The following is a 19,860-nucleotide window of genomic DNA, read 5'->3' as shown; positions in this document are numbered from 1 at the left end:
GAGATACCTGATAAGGATTCTTCCACATCCTGATTGGTGTGTTTCAGAATATTCAAGGGGAATACATCCTACCCCCAGATTTGTAAATATCTAAAATGCAATTTAACACACTATTTAAGTCACATAATTAAACATAATATATTAGAGGAAGACACCACTAAAATGCTATTTTTCCATCCATTTCACTGTTCTTCTAGTCTAAGAGACAAACTGCTTAGGGCATTTTAGAATTCTGGGTACTTCAAAATTGTTTTTCAATGATTTGGGATTAGATAGCATCTAACTGCTTTTCAAAGGGATTTGTACGCTATGCACTTGGCATAATGGATTTCAATTCTTTTCTCCAGAATGCAGTTCACAGCATAAATCAATAAGGCTGTCTGCTTCACAGGCTTGTCACTTCTGCCTAGTGCCTCATCTCTTTCTACCTCTCTCCCCATCCCACCTTTCAGCCTCTAGCCATTTTCCATCACTACACTCTATAAAAAGCGATTTCAGACTTCTTTGAACCAGAGTGGGATACTTGTAGACGACACTTTCAATGTTTTCATATAATAATAAATAAAACAGCTCGTCTAAAGGCAGATATGACTGGCATACACATATTGCTGGAGATCATCATGCCCTACCCCACCGAAGTCATTTTTAGTGAAGCATTTTAGCTTTCACCCACCAGGAGTCAGATTCTCTGGAAAGCAAAACGTACAGGAACTGCTAATAGATGAAAACATATTAGATAATAAGAACTCTAAAACCAGCACAGACTACTACTAGATATCCAGAACCCCTGGACAAGTTACTTAACCTCTAAGCCTCAATTTCAAAACTTTTTTTTAATGAAAGAGAAACAAGATGGTACCTATCCTCAAAAGGATGTGAGGATTAAATGAGATGATCTAGATAAAGTGAGGAACACAGTACCCAGCACAGAAATGCTCAACTTAATTATTATGATGATGCCAGAATTCCCATGTCTTTATGATTCCATCCTTCTTGACTCATTACCTGACTAGTCTCACAAGGACTGGGCCTCAATTTCTTCATCTTTAAATGAGACATCCATCTCTGAGGATATCCACCTCTGAGGATATGGTTTTCTTAATTGTGTGGAAAAGATTTTGAGTCAGGCATCTACAAAGCCCTTCTTCATTATATTAACTCTGACAACTGAAATACTGTTCCCCTAGACATAAAATGAGGAAACTATAGGGAACCAACACCCCTAACATAATTTCATGAGAGTGCACAAAACAGAGAATCAGCAAATGGACCTGACAGTAATTCCTCTGAACAGATAGGAAAAGCAAAATGAGAGCACAGGCAACATAAAATGACCCTGTGACTGTAAACACCACATCCAAATAAAAGGCATATCTGTCTATATCACCCAGAGCCAGTGACGGGCAGCAGATCAGTCAGCACTCCATTTTTAAAAAGTCATTCCCCAAAACAATAATATAACATGGTAGCAATTTTACTAAAACCTCCTTCTTAGCGTGGATCATCACCTGGGGGTCAACATGTGCTTCATCTGAAGGTTCTTCTTTATTACATACACTGTAATGAGGGGCCGGCCCGGTGGCGCAGTGGTTAAGTTTGCAGGTTCCGCTTCTCGGCAGCCCCGGGTTCGATGGTTCGGATCCTGGGTGTGGACATGGCACCGCTTGGCAAAAGCCATGCTGTGGTAGGCGTCCCACGTATAAAGTAGAGGAAGATGGGCATGGATGTTAGCTCAGGGCCAGTCTTCCTCAGCAAAAAGAGGAGGATTGGCAGCAGTTAGCTCAAGGCTAATCTTCCTCAAAAAAAAAAAAACAAAACTGTAATGGTTGGAGAGGGGGCAGTTTGGTACAGAGGGGTTCCTACCTTTGCCATTCTAGGCCTGTAAGAGTGGGACTGAAAGATAATGGAAGAGAGCACAGAAAAACAGATTTTCTTGTCCCAGAGCACCCTGGTAGTTGTAGTCAATAATATCTAGGGAGCTATTGGAATTTGGATGCAATGTCCAAGGGAGTTAAATCTAGTCTAATCCACACAAAATGGATGAGATTAAGTGTAGAGTATTTTAAAAATCAAAGTAGGAAGAAGAGCAGGCCAGGAAATCTAATTAAGGTGCAACTAAATGTAAAAGAAGGCAGTAGTGTAATCAATAGCATTATCACATCAAAAGAGAAGCTGCAAGAATTGCCTAAGGGAAAGTCTCAGAGAAAGCCTGGATCTACAGTCCAAACCAGGCGCAGGAAAACCCAGAGCCTCCACTTACATTCCTGGACAGGTCCAGGATCTAAACTTCATACTTAGGATAGAAATTTCACCCAACAGTACAGCCTTTCTCAAAAAAGCCTAAAGTCAACGATAGCATTTGATTGTTGGGGGGACAAAGGGTAATGGGCCAAAATCTCATCACAATAGGAAAAATTTAAAAACTGCACAAGAAAGTCAAAGTGAAAGCAGAATCAAGGGAAAATGTGGCTTAATTCTGAGTAATAAATGGAGCTTAACACAAGAAGAATCCATTTGGCCTTCCTCGTAATATTCTCTTTCAAATAGCCCAAGGGTGTTAAAGGACTTGCAGGGAAAAAATATCTTCTCACACCACTGAGCTCTACAGAGAAAAAAAATGAAGCCAATCATGAAGCAGTTTACTGTCTTCCATTTTCAGACTCCAACTCCAAACTACAGAAAATTAAATATACTACAAAACAGGTGAAAGTTATGAACTACAACAATATAAAAGCAAAGATAAGGCTGAGAGACATGAGGTAGGAGAGGGCGGAGAGGTGGAGGAATAGCTAGGAGCACTAAGGTCCTATCTTCACACTGTGAGGGGTCAGGAGATGCTATTAAGAGCAGACGGAAGAAATTAGTACTATGATGTAACTATGAAAAATAGAGCGGGAAGGAAGACAATACTGTGAAGTAATCCTGCTACAGAAGAAGTCAAAAAATGTCCAAGTTTGATAAATCAAGAAAAAGTGGTATAGACATATTATTTAAAGTTATAGAAGTATTTTTGTTTGATAACGCTATAAACAAAATAGTTAAACTATAAACAAAAACAGTTAAAGTAAACGTCTCTGAAAAGTGGGACAGGGGGTAAGGGAAGAATGTGGCACAAAGCCACTGATTTTTATTATAAATCCTTCCATTTGATCTTTTATCATATGAATGTATTACTTTCATTGTTGAATGTATGACTTTCAACAAAATAAACTTTAAAAACAAATAACTGTAATATAACCTTCCAAACTGATCCTTTTGTAAGATTTTATTTACTTTATTTTTCCTTCTTCTCCCCAAAGCCCCCCAGTACATAGTTGTACATTTTAGTTGTGGGTCATTCTAGTTGTGGCATGTGGGACGCCACCTCAGCATGGCTTGATGAGCGGTGCTAGGTCCGCGCCTAGGATCTGAACCGCCAAAACCCCGGGCCACAAAAGCAGAGTGCACGAACCCAATCACTTGGTCATGTGGCCAGCCCCCAAACTAATCCTTTTGAAACTTAAAATTAAATGACATGCTAGAGCAAATTGTCACTAGAAAAATCAAGTCCCTTTCTTATGCTAAGAAAGCAGAGTTCAAGTTTAGAAACAGTCTTACTTTAGAATAGCAAGACTAACTTCCTAATTTGGAGTATCTGAAACTAACAAAATTTTGTATGACTGCAATCACATATTTTTCATTCCAATATGTTGACAAAATTTGTAAATGCTCATTAACATTAATAACAGCCCAAGAATCCAGTTAATAATTATGCTTTTATATAATATGTGAGAAAAACAGGCTTTACCATGCAACTTCATAATGACTGAAGGATAAGTGGATGGTTTTGTGGAAACAATGTTGTTAGCTCACTCAAGGCATCACTTGGCTCCATAAAGTCTCTATGAATAGTAGCTATCATAATTTGCTCCTTAACAAATACTTGGGGGTAACTGGTTGCACATTTCAATTACTAAAGCTCAACCCAGACAATCACAGTTTCTGTAATTCCCCTATAAGGTTGTGCTGGCTATTCACCTCTTGTCTCTCACTTCCATGCCCTCCAGTCCTTACTTGTTCTGAACTGCTCCATACCCACCTCTGGGCTGGGTCAGCTAACCTTTGTTAAGCAGACTTGCCTGCCAGCTTCCTGTTAGGTTTTGCCAATGGGAGGCAACAGTGCGAGACGGGAAGAGGAGAGGAGAAGGGATTTCCTTGCTGTTTTCATTCCTATCAAAATTGAGCTTCGTCTCCCAGCTTCCCCTCCCCTGGTGGCTGAGCACCAGCCACATGGTATCTCATTCAGAGGTCAGATTACCAGCTGTGTGGGAGGCCCTCTGAGCTCCAAGGTTCTTCTCTTCTGTTCCCCCAGCCCTAAGGGTGGTAGCTGCTTCCTAGACTTTTTAATATCTGGATTACCTCAGTGTCTACCTTTTGCTCTTTTAGTCTTCCAACACCTGTGTAACCAATTCCCAGAACTAAATTCTCTGAAATACCTCACATGGTTTACTGGGCTCTGAGTGACAGAAAGGGAAGAAAATACGTACCCTCATCAGAAATTACTCACAGAGTGCTGGTAAGCAGCAAAACTGTATATTAACTTGTATAAGTCAATAGCATAAAATGTATTGACATTTTATAATGTCAATAAAGTGATTTTAAGGACATTTTTATAAGACCACCACTAGGATTTGTTTCCATACACTGCTGGAAGTTGAATACAAAATCTTGAGTTAGATGAATCACTAAAAAGAGGCTAAGTTAGTATAAAATGCCTTATGAAGAGAGAAATTAGACACTTAGAAGTGAAAAGGGGGTGCAGACATAAAAGGAAGTAGGAGATTTAAACACAAATTTTTATCTGTTTATGAGACTATCTTACCTATTCTTTAAGGTACTTAATAAGTCTAACATCCCAGCAAACCTCAAAATCAACATCACAGTAAAACAATAAATGCCTTCTTATGGAAATAAGTGACAAACAGTCACAGAAAGATTTGTCATATTATTCAATGAACAGACTAGGTTAAGTGTCTGTACAAACCAAAGAAAATATGATAACGATGGCAGCTTAGACCCTCATCTACCACTCTGAAGTCTTGGCAGACTACACAGATCTATACATATCTACTGAAAATCAACAATAAGTACTAACTATAATTTCTAGCATGGCTTGCAGTGATTTAGAGTAATTATTTTTATTCTTATTACACAACTGGACCCAAAGTGTACAAGAGTATTCAAAGTCTCCTCTCCATTCCACTTCATATCTGCTTAAAGTCTTATCCTCACTTCTACAGCAGAGTGGTTAAAAGTACAGACTCTGGAGCCAGAGTATTGGATCCAAATCCTTGCTCTGCCACTCACTAGCACCTAAGACAAGTTTCACTTGATTTCTATGCCTTAGTTTTATCATCTGTCAAATGAGGAAAATAAATAGAACCTACTTCATAGAATTACTGTGAAGACCAAATACGTTAATATTTATAAAAGGGCTTAAAATGGGACGCAGTATATAATGAGCGCTATTCCACATAAAGACAGGTAAAGCATAGAAATGCCAAAAAGAAAGTTACATCACTTATTTTTATCTTGGGAGAAAAATGCTTATAAATCACCAACTAGGAGTTTTGACCATACAGGGACTTCTATCAGAGAGTAGTTCTTGACCTTTTTTGAAGTATGGACCCTTCTGAGGATGGATGAAAGCCACAGACCTCCTGCCTAGAAAAATGCATATACACACAAAAGTTTCAAAATATTTCGGGGCTGGCCCTGTGGCCGAGTAGTTAAGTTTGCACGCTCCGCTGCAGGCAGCCCAGTGTTTCGTTGGTTCAAATCCTGGGCGCAGACATGGCACTGCTCATCAAACCATGCTGAGGCAGCGTCCCGCATGCCACAACTAGAAGGACCCACAATGAAGAATATACACCTATGTACCGGGGGGCCTTGGGGAGAAAAAGGAAAAAATAAAATCTTAAAAAAAAAAAGTTTCAAAATATTTCAATGTTCTTGGATTCAAATCACAGATTTCACAATATAGATATTCACGATAAAGATGATATAGCTATACCAAAGCTGAAACACTAGAGGGTGCCACGAGCAAAGAAAAACGTAAAGAAAGCAAGGAATTTCCGGTTGCTTAAAATCCTTCAACTGGAACAAACATCCTTCCACAGAAAAGATCAGTTAGATGAATCTACTGCACCAACTGCTTTAAAATATGTCAACTCTTCTATAGGTTCTAGATCAGCACTGTCCAAGAGAAATTTCTGCAATGATGGAAATGTTTTAAATTTGCACCGTCCAAAACAGTAGCCACTAATCACATGTGGCTACTGACCACATGAAATGTGACAACTGTGACTAAGAAATTAAAATCTCAATTTTACTTAGTTTTACCTAACTTTAATATACATGGTCACCTGTGGCCGGGTCTACCACACTGAACAGTGCAGTGCCACACTCTATTTTTAAGTTTTTTGTATGACTTGCTTCTTTTGTTGTTTGTTTTTTTGACAGTTTTTTTTGCAGCATGTCAAGCTTTATTTGAAATGACTTGCTTCTAATCATTGTTAAAGAAATTTCTAACAGAGTGGGTTCATACAATAATTCAAGCCAATCTGTCCCCTGTGATAATTCAACACTGCAAAGACAGAAAAGAGACTGTCAGTGTCTCTCCTCTGCCCTACAGGTGTTTACAATCAAAAGTAAAGCTTTCTTCTACTCATTATAGAACACCCTACCTACCCAATTCCTTGATTGTGTTTCTTAAGACTCTGAGTTACAAGAGCTTAAAAAAAATAAGTGCAAATTAATAAAGTTAAGTAAGAAGGCTTTTGTTTTTAAAAAGGCCTTTTCCTTAAAAAAGAAAAAAAAAAGATTAGCCCTTGCTAATCACCAAGGGCTAAGGGAGCACTGAAAAGAAAGGATTTCAAGGACTTCAAGTAGGTATCATGAAGGAGAAGACAGAGTCTTCAGCCAGGAGTTTGTCAGAATTAAAGAGGGGGACTGCAGGCAGAGGCAACAGCTTGCGAAAGTAGATGGCATCGTAAGGGGACATCGATGAACACCCAGACAGCAGACTCAGGAGGAATCTGGAGACGAAAGTAACAAAGCTCTCTGCTGCCGCCACACCAGATTCTTTCTTTACACTGTAATTTAATCTGCTAAAAAATAGAGTGGTTCTAAGGACACTAATGCTGACCCACCTGCCAAAGAGGAAAGTAGTCTATCCACATTATACAACACCTTACAGCTTACAATCCTGTGTCTGGCACAGTGCCCTGAATGGAGAAGGTACCTAGTGAATGTTGATGACAATGATAAGAAAGATTACAAAATGCATTCAGATATTCAGATACTTATTAACAGCTACAAATATCAATAAAAGGCAGGTGAGTTGCTGAAGCTATCCCTGGATTAGAAACTGGTGGATAGGAAGTTTAGTATGCCCAGCATTTGCAAATGGGGCAGAATGCAGAATGCAGCTGGCTCTTTTTGCAGAAAAATCATTTGTCCACAGCTGCTCTCCAAATTACCAAAAATCAAATATGTAGTTGTCATGTGATAGCAGGATTAGAGGCTGCCTCAATTTCCATTAAGGAGAAATAACATAAACTGCCACAAGTCCCACCCCTCAGTCTCAGACAAGCACAAAGGACACTTTTATTCAGATCCTGCTTTCTGTAAAATATAGCATTGTTGCCTGGCTGCTTCTGTGGTGGGCCTCAATCCTGCTGGCTCTGTCATTACACAACCAACATTCAGTTAAAGCTCTTTCTCAGATTCTGGCGGACAGTTGTGTGACAACGTGTGATTTTTCTTTTGAGATAACTGAACTAGAACTTGTTTCTAGATACAATTATGAAGTATATACTTCATTCATATACAATACTACAGATCTAGCAATCTCTGCCATTCAATCATTCTCTCATTCATTCCACAAATATTTACTAAATTCTTGTCAGGTACTCCCAGCATATTTCAGTATTAGTGTTGCAAAAAAAAACACTGACTGGCAATTCTGATTTTTTATCTTTAGTTAAAAAAATTTATTATTATAGAAGTGACATATGTTCTTTTTGGGTAACTGAGAAAATACAGATCAGGAAAAAAACAAAAAAGAAACAGAAATCACCACCTGAGATAGGCACATTACCAAGTTAATTTGGTATACATGCTTCTAGCATTTTCCCCCCAAATTTTTTACATGGTTGGTTTTGTTTTTTTAAACACAAATGAGACTATATATAGTTTTATATAGATACTGCTTTATAAATATTTAAAAATTTAATATAGAATAAATTTTATGTTACTAACATTTTACATCATTTTTTTACTGTTTACAGAGCATTTTAAAGTTATTTTACTAATTCCCTAAAGTTTATCATGTTGGTTGTTTCCAATTTTTCACTATTATACACAGTACTGTGATGACACTTCTTATATTCAATAAATATCTGAATAAATGAGTAAACGAATGGTTTACTAAGCTAAGCCTTTAAGTACACACCTGATTATTTCCTTGGCTTTTAAAGGACATAAAACTTTGAGTAATCATCCAGTTATGCTTCTGGATACGCTATTATAGCAGGCATAGAAAATTAATGCAGTAAAAAAGCAATCTAAACATTAAGATAAGCACATAACACTTAGTGGTGGGTGGAGAACACAATGAAAATATTAATCTTGATAATGTAGAAGTAAAGTACAGCTCCCAGAAGGGGGAATGTAAGAGGGAAGTGCAGGGGCACTCACAACCCCATTTTACAAAATGGGAAGATGAAACCCTATTGAAAGTTGATGGATCAAAAATAAGTTTACCATTTATAATTATAAAAATAATAAACTTTCAAAAATAATATAAATATCAAATAATAGGAGGTAGAGGAGGGGGTAGAAAAAGTGAATTTCTTATTTTTCATATCAAAAAAGTCCACAGAAATTGTCTAAAGTTGATAAATCAGAAAACACAAGTTTACTCATATTATTAAGCTTTATGGAAGTAACTCCAAGAGAAGCTAAAGGCAGAAATAATGAAATAGTTTTTTGTTTGTTTGTTTTGGGTGAGGAAGACTGGCCCTGAGCTAAGACCTGTTGCCAATCTTCCTCTTTTTGCTTGAGGAAGTTGTCACTGAGCTAACATCCACACCAATCTTCCCCTGTTTTGTATGTGGGATACTGCCTCAGCATGGCTTGATGAGTGGTGCATAGATCCACGTCCAGGATCCGAACCTGCGAACTCCGGGCTGCCAAAGCAAAGTACATGAACTTGACCTCTACACCCCTGGGCCGGCCCCTAATAGTTTTTAAACGTTGTCTCTAGACAGTAGGGCTAGGGATGGGAAGAAAAGAGAAGAGGCGAGACTTGTATTTTTTAATCGTAAGCTCTCCTCTCCTATTTGACTTGTTAGGAAGCACAGATAAAGGCTGGCTGAAAAATCTGTGACTACTCACTTCAGCTCCTCTAACTATATCCTTCTTTCTTGACAACTAGTCAAAGCCAACTGCTCACAGAGCTTTCCTTTAGCCAGAGGCAAACAAAATACCTAAGACCTTGGAAACCATCTAGTCTGATTTTCTCGTTTGACAGATTTTAAGAGCCAGAAAGGCTAAGTGAATTACTCAAAGTCAACATCTCTAGTTGGCAGCAAAACCAAAGCTCGAACCCACATCTCCTGCCTTCCAATCAAGTGCTCCATCTGCTCCATCAGAGACCCACCTTTGTCCTGGAGCACAGTCTAACCATTATTGGCTTGCGCTCCTTCACTGCTGTTTCACACTATCATGTGTATATCTTCAAGCCAAAATTTGGGTTTTACTGAGGGTCCAGTGAATCTGTATTATAAAATAATACGCATAATGAATTGAAGTGATTTTTCAAACTGCACCTATAGTAACCCATTTTAGTCCCTCTAACACGCCCCTGGTTGCCCCTACTTCACAACCCCCATCACTGCCTTGGAGGATATAGCTACTTTGAAGACTAGTTCCTACAAACTGAGGGGTCTGGCAGCATGGTTCCCAGCCACAGGAATAAACGCAGTTCATGAAGTTTCCAAAGCAATGCCTTTTGAAGCTGTGGTCTTCTGTGAGCACCAGGGCGCTCTGATTTCATGTTTTCCTGCACCCATATTAAATGGTTTAGCTAATTACCAACTCTCACTTTCAGTAGATGGAAAGGGAACAAAATTATTTTTTTTTTAAAAAAGAGGAGGACAAGGGACTTTTTGAGGAAAATGGACATCATGCACACATTTTTACTCTGTAAACATTATACACCATTTTATAAAGATTGTTTAATTAAACTTTAAATATGAAAGTCATTATGATTTATACAAATTATTTATATAGATTATTATTTATATAAGTTTGTAAAGAAGGAAATAAAAATGGGGACCAGATCAATCACTGGAAATCAAGTATGTGCAAAAGAGTTAAGATCTAATAACCAAAATGCCAGGATCTACTGCATTTTCCATAAATTGTGTACAAGTTTGTATTGTGTACAATGTGTATTCGTTGCCTCACTAATTTAAAATAAGAACGGTCGGCCCTCTGACTTGAGGGACTTGAGCATCCGTGGATTTTGGTATCCACTGGGGTCCTAGAACCAATCAATCCCCCGTGGATACCCAGAGATGACTGTAATTCTCCATGTTTAAAAGCATGCCTTCTCACACACGGAGCTGGGCATAAGGAGATGGGTGAGGCAACAGCAATACTGATAAATATTGAAAAGCAGGCTGAGAAGGGAGCCCAACACTCATCATTTCCTGGTTTACTTCCTGTTTTACTCCCTCTGATCCACCACGAAACTGAGGACTAAGGAATACACACATAGTTTGGTAGTGGCAGTACCAACTGAGGGTTTTTTTAAAAAGTCAACACATATGAAAGTACTTTATAACTGCAACATGCTACAGAAACATAAGGCATTACTTTATTTCATTTTATTTTATTGTGGAGCAAGAAAGTGAGGCAGAAGAAGAGACAGTTGTTGCACCCGCTCATGTAACTATCCATCCAGCATTCGAGGACCAGGACATTAAGGGTAGGACCATAAGCAGCTCCAGGTCTAGTCAGAGAAAGACCATATAAACCAGAGCAGCCCCTCATACCTGTTTGGTCTGCAGTGTTTTTTGTTTGGTTGGGTCTTTTTTTTTTTTAAGTTTGGCCCTGAGCCGAGATCTGTTGCCAATCTTTTTTTTTCTTCTTCTTCTTCTCCCCAAGCCCCCCAGTACATAGTCATATATTCTAGTTATAGGTCCTTCTGGTTGTGCTATGTGGGATGCTGTCAGCTTGGCTTGATGAATGGTGCCATGTCTGCACCCAGGATCTGAACCTGCGAAACCCTGGGTCGCCAAAGCAGAGTGTGTGAACTTAACCACTCGGCCACCGGGCGGGCCCCTGTTTGGTTTTTAAATGTGAATGAATTGCCAACATTTTAAAATAGGGAAATAGCATAAAAATTCCAGATTTCTGATTTCTCTTGAAAAATCAGGAAGATGTGGGAACAACAGGAAGCAGTACTGTGTTAAAAACTTGGGCTGGGGGCTGGCCTGGTGGCGCAGCGGTTAAGCTCACACGTTCTGCTTCTCGGCAGCATGGGGTTCGCCGGTTCAGATCCCCGGTGCGGAAATGGCACCGCTTGGCAAGCCATGCTGTGGTAGGCGTCCCACATATAAAGTGGAGGAAGATGGGCACAGATGTTAGCTCAGGGCCAGTCTTCCTCAGCAAAAAGAGAAGGATTGGCAGCAGATGTTAGCTCGGGGCTGATCTTCCTCAAAAAAAAAAAATTCTCCTCTCTAAAAGCTTGGGCTGGAGAGTCATTGGCTAGTTTGGTGTTACCTAACCTCTCTCTGTGTCTCAGTTTCCCTACTTACAAACTGGTGATAATGTATTAATACCTTCCTCATAGTATTGATGTGAAAATGAAATGAAATAGAAAAGTAAAGGACTCAGCAGAGCGCCCCCCCGAAGAAATGCTAATCGTTACTATCATTACAGACTGGACAACAGCTTACTGGCTAGAGAAGCAGAACACGCTCCTATCAACAGTAAGTTCTCTTCAGGACGTCTACTCCTGGGCCGCCTCGCTCATTTACAATGCCTGTTCGGTCCAGCACCAGAGGTTGCAAACTCTAACAGCAACAGAGAGTCTGCAATGTAATATACAAATGCTAAGGAAGATAATAACAGGGAGAGTGGGGCTCAAAGGGAAGGGTAGGTAATCCAATCAGTCAACACATATTTACTGAGGACTGCATTATAGGCGAAGACACAGTGATGAACAAGAAGGCAGGGTCCCTAAACTTAAAAAACTTATATTCTGGTGGAGGGATCCATAACAAAGACATAAAGGAATAAAGAATTTCAAGATATGACATGTGCTATGCAGAAGATAAAATAAGGCAATATGATAAGAAAATGGCTAGAGGGGAGGGGGTGGTCTCTGATGAGGCACATTTGATTTGCAACCTGAACGGATAAGAAGGCAGCCCGTGGGAAGAGCCTGGTGAAAAGTGGGAAAAGTGGGAAATCCACAAGATTGGAAAAAAAATCACGTAAGGCCTTTGTAGGCATGGAAAGGAATTTGGATTTTATTCTGATCAGGAAAGATTGTTATGAAATAGCTATTTGAGAAGTGTTGTTGGTGGCTGCAGGGGAGTGGGGTGAAGTGTTTGGAGCAGAGGAACCAGTATGGCATATGGACCATGACTAAGCATGGAGTACACCAGAGGTTCACTGGGGGGAGGACAGATGGTGGGGGCCTTATATGCTGTGCAAAGTAATTTGTACTTCATCTTATAGCTCAGTAGTACTCAATATTATGAAGATCTTTTTATAACAACCAAAAAAGAAAAAAGGAAAGAAAAGGAAACCTCTAATACATGATAGTCATATTTATTCAGAAAAACAGATAATGAAAAGAGTATACTATAAATTACTTAGTTTATTTGAAAACTCTTAAGAAATACTTTTGAGAGACAGTTATACCTATTCAGCCTACAGAAAACCATAGGTCACAAAAGCCCTTTGCAATAACTTCTGGCCACCCTTAGGGTTCTAGGGTGGAAGCATTGCTAAAGGTGATGAGTAGCATTCGGCAAACATTCCTCAAAGCTATGTGAAGAATGGCTTGCGAAGGACTGAGGCTGGGGCCAGTCAAACCAGTCAGATAACTAATTCAATGGTCCACAGGGGTGTGCTAGAGGGCCTGAACTAAGATAGTGGGAATGGAAAGCACATGTGAAATATTTAGGTGGTGAAAATGGAAAGGACTCAGTGAACAACTGGATGTGAGCAGCGAAGGAAAGGTAAGTCCAGGATGGGTTAATGAATGACTCATTAACCTAGGCAAGGAACAGTAAAAGAGCAGATTTGCAAAGGAAGACAGTGCGTGAAAATATTCACATGAGCTGTCTGAACAGATATCCAGACCTGAAGCTGTGATGCAGGGAAGTCTGTGATGCAGGTGAAAGTTTGGGACTCATCAACAAGGAGATGATAAAGAAAGCAGAGAGCATGAATAAAATTGACCAGGAATAATATGTAAAGTGAGACAATACAAGCAGCCAGGAAACCTGAAGAATATTCAAAGGAGAATACAGAGGAAGAATAAAAACCCCACATGTAAAGAATGAGATGGAGTTAGAAGGAAAAATGAGAATCGGGAGACAGTAGTGTCATGGAAGCCAAATGAAGGCAGAAGTCAACAATATCAAATGCAGTGAAAGAAGAGTTGAGACAATGACTTGCCAAGAGATTCAATACATTCATTCATTCAATACAAAAATGATAATCACCTATTGTGTGTCAAGAATTGATGTAGACACAGAGGAGACAGCAATGAACAAAAAAAGTCCCTGCCTACTTGGATTTTACATCCTGCCAGAGGGAGATAAACAATAAACAAATATATATTTAATACTTTAGGGAGAGGGGACATGGGGATCAGGGAGGGTGCTAGTCAAGGAATGCCCTTCTGACAAGAGATCTGAGCTCAGATCTGCAGAAGTGAGGAAGAAAGCATGAAATACTTTGGGGAGGAGTACCCCAGGCAGCAAGAACAGCAAATGCAAAGATGCTGAGACAGGAGGGTGCTTCGTGTGATCAAAGAACAGCAAAATGGCCCTCGTGCCTGAAGCACCCTAAGTTAGGAGAGGAGCAGCAGATGAGGTCAGAGAGGTTAGCCAGGGTTAGACTAGTGGGGCCTTGAGGGCCACATAAGATCCTTGGATTTTACTCTCAATGAGATGAGAAGTCTTTGGAAGGTTTTGAGCAGGGGAAAGATGTGATCTGGTTTTCTGACTTATATTTTTAAAGGGTCACTTGGGCTATTAGTGAGAGCAGACTGAAGGGAGGGAAACAGTGGAAGTGGGAAGACCAGTTAAAGGCTATTGGAAGAGGAGCGTGGCTTGGACCAGGACAGCAGCAATAGAAGTGGTGAGAAGTAGTCAGAATTTGCAGGTTTTGAGGGTAGAGCTGCCAGGATTTCCCGACAATTTGGATGCAGGGTAGAATGACAGAGCAGAGTCAAAAACGACTCCAAGGTTTTTGGTTTGATCAACTGGAAGAACATAATAGACACTGAGATGGGAATGAATGTCAGAGGAGCAACTGAGATGCCCATTAGATATCTACAAGAAAATGCTGAGTAGGATGCTGTGAATTGGTGGGTTAAGTGTGTCATTTTTTAAAACTGTTTTTAGATGCTTTTAAATGCCTTTTAGCCACATCTTAAAAACAATTTTTAACTGCTTTTTAACATGTATTTTTGCTCCTTTTTTGAAGAATATAATTAAGAACTGCACTTACCTTCTTAGAAATACTGAGGTCAACAGTATTTATAAATTCATTATTTAGATTCTTTTCTCAACAAATCAATTATAAAAGTACCACTACTTCCTTTTCTAAGGTAACAATATAATACTAGGTCACAACACCTATCATATCTCAGTTTACAAATTTCTGTCAAACATTTTTCTTTATGGATGCCAAAAGAGTCTATGAAAACAAAATAACTACGTAAGTAAGTTAAAGTAACATGCTGGAGAGACTCAAGAACCTGCTCCGCAAATTACTATATCAATATTCTTTCTTCTTTTTTTCTTTTCTATCTTTTCCTAAGAGATACCTGTAGTATAAGCAGAAAGAAGCCAGAACTTGGAGTCAGAAATGCCTGGTTTTGATTTCTAGTTGTATAATATTGGAATAAAATCATAAAGTCTCTATGAGCTTCTGTTTCATCATCTGTAAAACTGAGACTGATAATGCCCGTCTCATACAGAAGTAACAGTAGTAACAGCTAATCTTTATTAAGCCCTTACTATGTGCTAGGTGCTTTTTACATATATAGTCTCATTATAATGTATAATGTAATCCTCACAACTCTATCAAGTATTATTATTATCCTCACTGACATATGGTGAAACGAGGCACAATAAGGTTAAGTAATTGTTCAAGAGCAAAGAGGGAATGAGTGACAGACGCAAACTTTAAATCTTGGTAATGTGCATAGTGCTTTACAGTATACAAAACATGTTAACATTTCTAAAAAAAAAATTTTGTGTGTGAGGAATGCTCTCCCTAAGCTAACATCCATTGCAGATCCTCCTCTTTTTTTTTTTTTTCCTGCTTGAGGAAGATTAGCCCTGAGCTAACATCTGTGCCAATCTTCCTCTACTTTGTATGTGGGATGTCTCCACAGCATGGCTGATGAGGGGAGTAGGTCTGCACCTGGGATCTGAACCTGCATACCCAGGCCGCTAAAGCAGAGCACACAGAACTTGAACCACTCAGCCATAGGGCTGGCCCCACATTTCATTTTTAAAAGTAGGTATAGCACAGTAGACTGAACAATAAGAAATTGCTTTTTATAGGTCCAAAACAGTCAAATATCAGCAATTTCATATGGTTCAACATAACTATTATGCCATAGGCACTTAAAAAAATGAAATGTGAAAATGTTTTTTAACTGCAAAGGACTATGGAAGGTATTATTTAAGCAACAATAAATAGAACCACACTAAGAGTTATTAACACAATTGTCAAACTGAAAATCGTATGAAAGGGAACAGACAATAAATATGGGAATCCATTCAAATTACAATAGTCAATCAAAAGTCCATTATATATGCAATCCACATTTCCACTTGCAAAGTTGGTGTTTTTGAGGATTACTCTTCTGAACAGTATGGAGACAAACTCAAGCTGACACCATTTTCCCCACAGCCCTCATTAGCACCTGATGTAATATTTATTTGTTTCCTTTTTCCCAACCCATTAGAAAGTAAGCTCACGAGGGTAAAGATTTTTCTGTTTTACTCAGTGCTTTAAACCCAGCACCTACGCGTGTTCAAGGTTCACAATAATCACTCAAATTTGTTTGCTGAATGAATGAGAAATCAGAACTTCCTAAAGTACTTGGACAAGGATACATGAAATACATTTTAGACAAGGATAAATAGTGCTCAGAGATTTTGTGATGTAAACAATAACAAATAAAACAAACCTTTCTAAATGGCATAAGATAATAATGGTCCCTACCATAAACACTTCAAAAAGTGTCAGATATGTAAATTTGAATAGTACCCATTCAAAAATTAAAATCCTCATATTTACTTTTTGAGTAATCCATTAAAATAAACTGTATCTTGAATTACTTACAAAATTAAAGTTAGGATAGCATATAATCAAAGTTACAGACGTGGTAGTAAGACGGAAAAATCATCTTAGAATCCTAGATAAGGAGAGGGGGTTAGAGAAAAGTAAAAAAGCACATATGTTTCAAGAATGGAATTTACAAAGTGTTTGAATATAAAATCAAAATGACTTCACTTAAAACTAGGAATAACATTTCCATTTTAGAATTTGTTCAACCTGTACAAGATATATCTAAACTTAAAAGGGGTATGCGGCGGGGAAGAAATGCTATCCTAAGTTTCTAAGGAAATAAAAGCTACCTAAATAACATTTACACTATATTTCCTGCTCAAAAAAAGAGAAATCACCAAACTTTTTCCATGACTATCAAATGTTGCATCTGTCTAAGTTATTTGAAAAATTGTAGAACACCATACAGAGAAGATAATCGTCATCCTAAAAGAATAAGAAATATTTTTCTCACTACCAGTTTCTCATGTGATCTTTCATAAAATTCTAAAAAGCAGAAGGGGAAAAGGGACCATCAGATGTAATTTACCATGTACATTTATCAGCAGCCGCTTGGTCATGGCCACAATAGACATCCTGCAGCTGGCTGTCAAAGCACCAAAAGCTGCTTGTCACCCACCTTCCTAGTCTCTTAGAACTAGGCTCACTTGGGTCAAAACAAGTCAACTGCTTTTCTCACCAGCAGTAATATACTAGAATAAATGTGTCAAGTATAATTCTGGCTGCCAAGATTTTACTCTTAAGAACAGACTTATAACCATTAAAGGGGACATTAAATTGGAGTGATTGCCTAAAAGAAAAGGGCTATCTGCATCTGTAGCTTGATTGGGATAATACTTCTGAGGTCTTGATCTGTAATCAAGCCAGAGAAAAGGGAAGCAACTGGAAAAAGAAACAAATATCACAACCCCCAAAAGAGTGAATAAAGAGGAAACTATTGAAAAAAAAATGAGTCTGCCAGTAGCAATATGTAAATAAAACTACGGTTATACTTTAGAACAGATTCCATGTGTTGTGCAACAAGGAATATTCACTCTGACTTAGCACAGCTACAAATCATTAGTACAGAGGAATATTATAGAAGTACTAAAGGATGAAGTAGACTGACGATGTGCATTAACACAGAAAAACATCCAAAACATACTGTTGGAAATTGAAAAAAACAAGTTAAAAAAATCTGCTACAACGAGTACAGTCTCATTGAAAAAAAAAAAGTAAAGGGATCAGCACAGCAGCGTAGTGGTTAAGTTCATGTGCTCTGTTTAGGCAGTCCGGGGTTCGCAGGTTTGGATCCCAGGTGCAGACCTACACACTACTTGTCAAGCCATGCTGTGGCAGTGTCCCACATACAAAATAGAGGAAGACTGGCATAGATGTTAGCTCAGGGACAATCTTCCTTAAGCAAAAAGAGGAAGATTGGCAACAGATGTTAGCTCAGGGCCAATCTTCCTCATACACACACAAAAAGTATAGATATGGTTATAGGCAAATAAAATAATTTAGAAAGATATACTGAAACTGTTAAGAATGCTTTTCTTCTGTGCAGAATGAAATTATGAAGACTTTACTTGTGTTATAGATTTTTTTTTCTCCCTTTAAAATAATAAGTATGCAATTACTTTTATAATGGGGGTGGAGGATGGGTGGTTATTTCTAGGTCTGGCAAAGAAAAGAAAAATAGCATAATAAGCCCTTCTCACCCTTCACCAAATGAAAACTCTGAGGGCGGCCTCCAAGCTCACGGAATCAAAAAGACACATATATAGACTGGCAAAGCTGCCCCAATGTCCTCTGGAAACCCTTTCTTTAAACAGAATCCTGTGTGGAACCTCAAAACATGAGATAAAAGTGGAATCTCTCTTATTGAAGGAGCTGGGCAATGTAGAGAGCTATAGCCATTCATTCCCGTCACCTCCCGCAGCACCTCTGAGGCTCCTTAGGACTCCACAGAGCACAAGTGGAAACCCCCTGATTAATGCAAGTCTTCCACTGAGCACTGAGAAACTGAGGCCCAAAGATTAGCCTCCTGCTGAGACATCTGCTTTACAGGCTGGCCCTGGGTCATGTTATATACTAGGTATTATAAACACAGTCTTTAGGGCCTGAAAGCTTTTCAAATATATATAGAAAAGTTTAGAGAAAGCTTAAAATACAGATAAATTTGCTCCAAAATGCCAAAAGAATAATACATAATCAAAATTAATAAATGTCAAAAGAAAAAGAAGAAAAAGATACATAAAGCTTCTTAATGTTCAACATGATTCAAGCACACTAAACTCCCCAGTGGCTTTGCAAATGTCTATGTTTTTCTATTGTCTGAGGTTCACATTTAGCCATCCATATCCATCAAAGTAACACAAGCTGGAAACTGCCACAGAGAAAAACAAGTGGAAAAATGGCAGCAACAGAGGGGTAGTTTTGGAAACTGAAAAGAGACAGAAAAGATATGTTGATCAAGTAGGTAGTTAGAGATGCAAGGGATAGTGAAGTCCATCCTTGGATGGTAAAATCAAATTCCAAAAAGACTCCAATGGCATAAAATAATGAGCAAAATCCCACAGGATAAATTTTAATAGTCATAAACAGGGGCTTGCCCCGTGGCCGAGTGGTTAAGTTCACGAGCTCCCCTTCGGTGGCCCAGGGTTTTGCCAGTTCGGATCTCATGCACGGACATGGCCCCGCTTGTCAGGCCATGCTGAGGCAGCGTCCCACATGCCACAACCAGAGGCACTCACAACTAGAATATACAACCGTGTACTGGGGGGCTTTGGGGAGAAGAAAAAAGAAAAAGAAAATAGTCATAAACACACCATTCTGAACTTTAGTCTAAAAAAAACCATTGCAGAAAAACACAGAATGATGAAGACTTTTGTCATCACCACAGAAAAAAAAGATTGAGGAGTCCTGGTTCACACTAAACTTAGTATGGAACAAGCACTATATGACAACAAATCTAACACATGGATAATGAAAGGTGCTTTCTGTTGCAGGCTGACCACACCTGTATTTAGTGCTGGGCACTTTATTTTTTAAAGATGCAGAAAAACCCCAATTATGTTTCACTGGGACTGTCAACAGGCCTAATATTTTAAGGAACAATTGGAAAAAGCAGAGATGTCTTAAACTTAAAGAATAAAAAGCTTTAGGAAAATGACCTCTCACTCAAAGGACTATTATGAGGAAGAGGAATCATAAATATTA

At 38.7% G+C, this 19,860-nt stretch overlaps 1 protein-coding gene across 6 annotated transcripts in view; it reads right to left on the bottom strand.

Moving 5' to 3' along the window:
* The window catches only part of NRF1 (nuclear respiratory factor 1), a 123,925-nt gene that overhangs the window by 80,898 nt on the left and 23,167 nt on the right, over positions 1–19,860 (bottom strand). Inside the window, exon 1 of one of the 6 annotated variants that reach the window (XM_070617688.1) lies at positions 1,509–1,603. The exons of 4 other annotated variants lie outside the window; for them this stretch is intronic. The gene's annotated coding sequence lies outside the window, so the exon portion shown is untranslated. Of the gene's footprint in view, positions 1–7; positions 86–1,508; positions 1,604–19,860 lie in introns of those variants that run through there. One more of the 6 variants, XM_070617690.1, reaches the window with a different exon arrangement.

This window comes from Equus przewalskii, chromosome 4 (genome assembly GCF_037783145.1).
Source record: "Equus przewalskii isolate Varuska chromosome 4, EquPr2, whole genome shotgun sequence".
In the NCBI taxonomy this organism is placed as follows: domain Eukaryota; kingdom Metazoa; phylum Chordata; class Mammalia; order Perissodactyla; family Equidae; genus Equus; species Equus przewalskii.
The sequence above is the reverse complement of the archived record's forward strand: the minus strand, read 5'-3'. Positions and strand labels throughout refer to the sequence as shown.